This window comes from Lynx rufus, unplaced genomic scaffold (genome assembly GCF_022079265.1).
Source record: "Lynx rufus isolate CCGP_SWC_20201006 ecotype Redwood Valley unplaced genomic scaffold, mLynRuf1.p SCAF_21, whole genome shotgun sequence".
Lineage (NCBI taxonomy): Eukaryota > Metazoa > Chordata > Mammalia > Carnivora > Felidae > Lynx > Lynx rufus.
In genome coordinates this window covers 3,504,813-3,512,084 of record NW_025814836.1, presented here as the reverse complement: position 1 = coordinate 3,512,084, position 7,272 = coordinate 3,504,813, and the positions used below count along the sequence as shown (strand labels likewise).

Sequence of the window (7,272 nt, the reverse complement as noted above, 5' to 3'; positions counted from 1 at the left end):
TAGATAATATGATTCTATTTTTAGTACTTTACAGTTATTAATGTGTTTCACATTCATTATTTACTTTAATTCTTAAAACCTGATAGCTTTTTTTTTTTTTTTGTAGTGAAGAAGACACTCAGAGAGACTAAGTAACTTGTTGGAAGTCATAGCTACTTCAGTATAGCCAGATTTCACATCCAGGGGTTGAGACTTTCTAGTAGGGAAATTGTAGCTAACACATTTATTCAGCTAAGGAAAAAAAAATGGAACTAGATTTATACTTACAAATAAAAATCAATACCACTAATCTTACCAGGACAGAGAATAACCAAAAAGTACATATGAATTAATTGTTTCCCTTTTACAGCCATTTTTGTGACAACTTAGCACTTTCCAGGGAACATTTTTTTCAACATGCAGAATCATTAACAAGATTTAGTTCTCATGGCATCTGTTCCCCTGGAATCAGAAATCTTGATGGAAAGGGAATCCAGGTGAGTGTTGTTATATTAGAAACCTATCTCTAAATCTATTAAAGAATGCTTCTGAAATACTATAAAAGAGCCTATTGTGGTATGACTTTAACTGCTATAAAGCTTATATACAGGAAGCCTTTATCTAATCAACCACACTGCATAATCACAGGCTTAGTAAATCATATTTAGGAGCAGACTTAAAGCAATTTTTTAATGTGTCTACACATTATTCTGTCATCATTAATGCTGTCTTCCTCCCATTGTCATTTATCATAGCATAGGGATGGGCTTATCCTATGGTTTTCTACCTACGTAGACATTTTTCTATCATCTATCTATCTATCTATCATCTATCTATTTATTGTACCACACTTTCTCTACCCTCTTTATTTTTCCCTTCCCTTCCTACCTCTCTTCCCCTCCTTTCCTCTCCCTCTTTTCTTCTCTCTTTCCTTCTTATCCCTTGACAGGCATCACAGTAGGTGATAACAAAACAGTGCCTGCTTTCTAGGGTCTTCTAGTCATTAGATTCACACATAGATTCTTGGTACAGCTTCTGGACCATGGCATGTCCCATCTTTAATGTTAAAATAATTTGGGAAGGCCAACAAATGATACTTTTTATTCAGAACTTCTTGTTTGTAGTCACTAGATTTGCTTTTGCCCTGATGTCTTGTTCTTAACATCTTTTCAACTATGTGTTCAAATAATAAACCTCCTTGGAAACCGAAGAATATAGAATCAGTATTGCTGGCTTGAGATTTAGACCTACATCAGAAAGAGGCCTGCCCCAGTGAAGGTGCCTTTGTTATTCAGTAAAAGAGGAAAGACTAAACAGATAGGCAGTAGTTTGTGACTAGCACAACTGAGTCAACATTTTGGTGGTGACTATCATTTTAGAGGTACCTTTGATAGTTGTGTCACTGCCACAGAGCTGCAACATGTGTGGGGAGGAGGAAAGCAAGCAGATAGGAGAAAGGACATAGGAAGGCCAGCACTGTGTAGATGGTGCTTAGGTCTAACCAATTTTCTGAGAGGGTATTGACCCGTTTCTGTGGTTCAGCTCATATGCAACACAGTAGGCCCCAGGTTGGAGCTATTTTAATGTGTACAGCTTCCTTCAATCCCAGCTCCTCACCTCCCCACTCCTCCAAGCTCTGCTGGCTTCCAGAGCTTTTGGAAAGAGGAGCATGAAGCTAATGAGACAGCTTCCTGCATTGTGGGGTGGAAGGGCATACATTAACCCCTGTTTCTCCAACAGGGAAAGAAAGAAGCACAGCAGCATATCCCACACCCTCATGGACAGGACTTCCCTGAGACACACTTTATCTGGAGCAGCATTTCTACAGTTTTTATATGTGCTTGAAAGGATGGGGACCTGGTGAACATGCAAATTCTGTTTCAGTAGGTCTGGATGGTGCTTGAGAATCTGAATTTATTACAGGCTTCCAGGTGATGCTGATGCTGTCAGTACATGGACTGCAATTTAATAGTGAGGGCTAGAGAATCTTTACCTTTAATACTCAAGATTTGTATTTTTAATTTACTTAAATTAATTATTATTTTTTAAATGTTTATTTATTTATTTTGAAAGAAAGAGAGAGAGACAGGGAGATATCACACATGAGCAGTGAGAGAGGCAGAGAGTGAGGAGAGAGAATCTCAAGCAGGCTCAGTGCTGTCAGCCCAGAGCCTGACATGGGCTTGATCTCATGAACCTTGAGATCATGACCTGAGCTGAAATCAAGAGTCAGATGCATAACTGACTGAGCCACCCAGGTGCCCTGTAATTATTTATTTATTTTGACAGAGGGAGAGCATGAGTTGGGGGGAGGGGCATAAAGAAAAGGAGAGGGAGAGGGAGAGGGAGAGAGAATGTTAAGCAAGCTCTACAGCCAGTGTGGAGCCTGATTCCAGGCCTATCTCATGACCTTGAGATCATGACCTGAGTGAAAATCAAGAGTTTGATGCTTAACCAACTGAGCCACCCAGGTGGCCCTGTATTTTTAATTTTAAAAAGAGCTTTATTGAGTTATAATTGACATGCAACAAACCACATATTCAAGGAATACAATTTCATAAATTTTGACATCTGTGTATACCTGTGAAACCATCTCCACAATTAAGATGGCAACATTATCTCCAAATTTCTTTATACTCCATTGCACTCCTTCCCATTTGTCTCCAATCTGCCCTGGCAGTCATCATCTGCCCTGTCACTATAATTCGTTTTTAATTTCTAGAATTTTATATAAATGGAATCAGATTATATCCTCTTTTTTTTTCTTTTGGTTTGACCTCTTTCATTGAGTATAATTATTTTGACATTCATTTATGTCATGGCATGAATAAATAGTTCATTCATCTTTTCTGCTGATGGACATTTGGGTTGTTTGCAGCATTTGGTTAAAACCACTTCGAAACTTCATGTACACATTTATGTGGATGTACGTTCTCAGTCCTCTTAGGTAAATACCACCTAGGAGTAGAAAGGAATTGTATGGTAGATGAGTTTTTAACTTTTTAATGAACTACTGAACAGTTTTCCAAAAATAATTTCGTATCTATCAGCACTGTATGAGAGTTTTAGTTCCTCTTAATCCTTACTAGCATTTGTTATGGTCACTGTTTTTAAGTTTCCTCTTTCTAGTAAGTGTGTGAGATGGTGTTTCATGGTGGCTTTTAAAATTAAATTTGCATTAATTTTCATGTCTTAATTTACCAGGCATTTGTGTTCCTTTGTACAGTGCATGTTCAAATATTTGGCACATTTAAGAAAATTGGGTTGTTTTTTTCTTAGTTTTGATAATTCTTTATATATTCTAGATACAAGTCCTTTATCAGATATATGATCTCTGCAGATATTTTTTCTCAGTCTGTGACTTGTCTTTTGATGGGCACAATTGCTAATTTTGATAGAGTCCAATTTATTCATTTAAAAAAAATGGATTGTCCTTTTGGTAGCATACATATATGACTACAAAGATTTTTCTTGTATATATCCTTCTAGAAGTTTATAATAGTAGGTTTTACATTATGACCGATTTTTTATATAGAAGATATATCTTTGTAAAAATGCTGTCCTTTCTGTGCTGATTGCCTTTGTACCTGTCAAAAATCTGTCAGTTATGTGTGGGTATATAATTGGATTCTTTATTCTGTTCTTTTGATTCAGTTTTCTCTCTTTATGATAATATCATACTATCTTGATTACTGTGGTTTGGTAATAAGTCTTGAAATCAAGTTTAGTCCCCCACCTTGTTTCTCTTTCAAAGTACTGTTGCATTTATCAAAAGTTATACATGGATTTTTTTGACTGCGTAGAGAGGATAAGAGTGTTGGCATCCCTAATCCCCTTGTTGTTCAAAGGTCAACTGTAGTTTAGGCAGTCCCAGGTCCTCTGCATTTCCATGTGCATATTAGAATCAGTTTGCCAGTGTCTATGAAAAAAATCTGTTGAAATTCTGAATGGAAGTGCATTGGATCTGTAGATCAATTTAGGGACAGTAGGGATATTAACAGTACTGAATCTTCTAACCCATAAGTAAGACACATCTCTCCATATATTTAGGTCTCTCATTCTCCTCAGAAAAGATTGAGATAAACTTTAATCTCTTGAAGTTTGTAACTTTTATTTTAATTTTTGTTGCTGTTTCATAAAGGAAAAGGACAGAAATAAACTCACATACCATTATTCCTGGAGCCAAAAGCCTGACCCTCCTTCTTCAAAGTCATCTCCTTGGCTTCCTTGGAAGAAATAATTTCAATCCTTCTTTCAGTTACTGTTTACCTATCAGAGAAGTAGGTTTTTTCTTTAGTCCACAGAAACGTCATAGGTTCGATTATTTTTCATAATTAATCTAAAAATCCAAGCTGTCATTTTCTTTTTGCTTTTATCTGTGAATTGTAATTTTAGTATTTGGAATATTACTCTATTTTATTTTATCATTAAGTTGGCAATAATGGTAGCTGATTATACAAATGCTCTATAATTAAAGAACAAAGCAAAAGCATCAGTTTAAAGAAATACATTCTGTATCATCAGCAGCCCATTAGAATCCACTGAGTATTTTAAGACATAATAACACTTTTAATTAAGTTACAATGGACTTTTCTACTATAATGAATTTAAACTCTTAGATATACATTAAAGTCTTGCTAAGCAAATCAATTAAAACTACAGAAGGCAGGAAATGATACCCTGGCATTAATAACACTTTATATTATGAAATGACTAGGTTGAGGAGAAGTAGAATTTTTCATTCTATTTCACAGTTAATGTAACTAGCTGCATTTTGCAGTAAAGGGACCGGTTCAGGTATCAAAAGACCTGGGCTTGGAACCCACCTCTGCTTCCTGCAAGCTATTTACCAGGCTAGGACTGACATTTAGTGGATAGAGTGCTGCCTGGCCCTTTTCCTAGACAGAATACGGCCAACAGCACAGGTTCAGAGTCAATCTCATCCTCAGATATTTATTTTCTGTGTAGCCTTGGGTAAGTTGCATACATGTATAATCTTTGGTTTGTTCATCTATAAAATAAGGGTAAAAATAACAGCTATTACACAGGGTTATTGTAAAGATTGGAATACAGAATGCAAGTAATATGTTTAATATAATACCTGGACAAAAATAATTTTCTTTCTTTCTTTCTTTCTCTTCTTCTTCTTCTTCTTCTTCTTCTTCTTCTTCACATACTTTCCTCTTAGAACATTGTTATGGAGAACCAGGATTCTTCTCTTTTTTTCCCCCCTATAAATTATGATATTTTGGGGAAAGTGTGTGAGAAATTCTCTGTAGACTCTAAAAGTTGACTTTCTGGTACAACTATGATTTTTTTTATTGTTAGAATCCCTTAAACTTCTGTACTAATTCTTTACATAAGCTGTTTTCAGATTATATTCCATTTTCCAGAATTTAGCAGGGAATGGGCAAGGAAGCCAAACTCAGAGATCATTTATTCAGCATCAAAAGAGTCCTACTATAATTTTATTTAAAAAAAAGATAGTGGATAAAATATTTTCAAAGTATTTATGATTTTATTTCTTAGTGCTAATCTATGCTACTATGGGAAAATAAGATTTGTCTCTGCTGTGCATTATGTTCTTAGTTCAACTAAAAGTTCAAGTAAACAATTCAAGTATAATTGTGGGTACTATCAGGTGTGGGCAAGAAAAGATACTTGAGTGTTCCTCCTTCCCCATTTAGATAGCATAATAAACCAAAGAAATACTAGAAGGGACAGAGAGATATTCTTTTATTAATAAGATAATTATTAATGAGTATAATAGCAGTCATTAATTTTCAAAGATGTGTCAAAACATGTTTTAATTCCTCATCATTTAGTATGTGCAACACAAGAATTCATCTATCTAATCTAAAGAACAGCTTTTCTTTCTGGAAGATGTTTGGGTCCTGTTGATGCACATTTGGCCCAACTGCGTGCACCTCCAAGGCATGGATTTACCTAGTCACAGGCCATAGGCTCTTCAAGATCACTATTCACATGTTCCTGCTCTGTCCCAGATCCCTACCTGTATCCTTCCCTGACCAATGTCACAGAGTATCCCAGGATGGAAAGCTCTTTATAAACAATGACAGGTGGAACTAGCAAATGCCAATCAGATTTTCCGTCTTTGAATTGGACAGAAAAATATGGAGGGAGGGTTCAGTCAGTTTCAGGAGAAGGTGCTGAAATGAAGGAGCAAGAGTAGCCATGGGAGACCATGAGGGATCTGGGAATTTGAGTCAGCAGAAATTGCATGAAAACGAACGCTGTTTAGGGAACAGGTGAGGTGTGCAGTTGGGAGAAATAAGAGTGTTATAGAGATGGGGAAACTGAGTGATCATAGAGACTGAAGATGGCCACATCCTACTGCTGCCTTGAGTCCTTAGTGACCTACAGCCGAGATTTCTGGCACAATTGTGGCTTTTAGCTTTGTGCAAGACCCATCTACACACTGTTCCTGAGTTCCTATGAGATTCTGCCTTCCTTCTTTCCACACATCCTGATCATCAAGGCCCCATCATTGGAAATAGACTGAAAACAATTTCCTTCTCTGTTACCCAAATGGCCTAAATAATATAACAGCCATACTTCCATACAAGAGCAGAATTGTCAAAGAGAAGACCCCCCCCACACACACTCCAGTGTAGCTCAAATGGCTTCATTGGATACTAGAATATTCTTTCATGTTGTGTTTTGGGTTGAGTTCAATCTGGTTCCCTGGGGGGAACCTGCTGGTTTTGGCTCCTGAAGCTTTTCTGGGAAGAAATTACACATTCGCCTAAGCCTAAAATTGCAAATTTTCACACAGACTCTTTTTTTTTTTTTTTTAACCAGAACATTTATTGTGTGACTAATCATTGAAATCTTTAAGATGAACTGGATGCTGCAACAGCTACCCTCTTGGGTTTAGGTGCTGTTCCTTCACAGAATCCATGCACTTTCTCTCCTGCTTGACAGGATAACCACATTTGCCACAGGTCAACTTCTGAAGGTGGTAGGTCTAGAGCCACAGCAGTGGCCCAACATGTGTGTCTTATTGCAATGCTTTCCAAATGATGTCATTCCTTTCGTCATCTTGTTTCCATGGCGGAAATTAAAGAGCCAGAGACTCATCTTCATAGCCTTCCTTTCATGGGCAGGAAGTAGTGTAGGTATAAAAACTGTTTTACAGTGGACACAACATAGGCAGTCCTTGCTCTGCATGATAGTACAGGACTGTAAAAATGGCCATGCAAGCTGAAACTATGCAAAGTGGAACACTCAAAGGGACTTTTCTGAAACCTTATAAAATCTTTTTGAAGGGTG

The 7,272-nt window shown here is 36.8% G+C and overlaps 1 pseudogene; it reads right to left on the bottom strand.

Moving 5' to 3' along the window:
• Positions 1–6,833: 6,833 nt before the first annotated feature.
• Positions 6,834–7,041, bottom strand: LOC124517227 (60S ribosomal protein L37-like; annotated as a pseudogene).
• Positions 7,042–7,272: the final 231 nt, after the last annotated feature.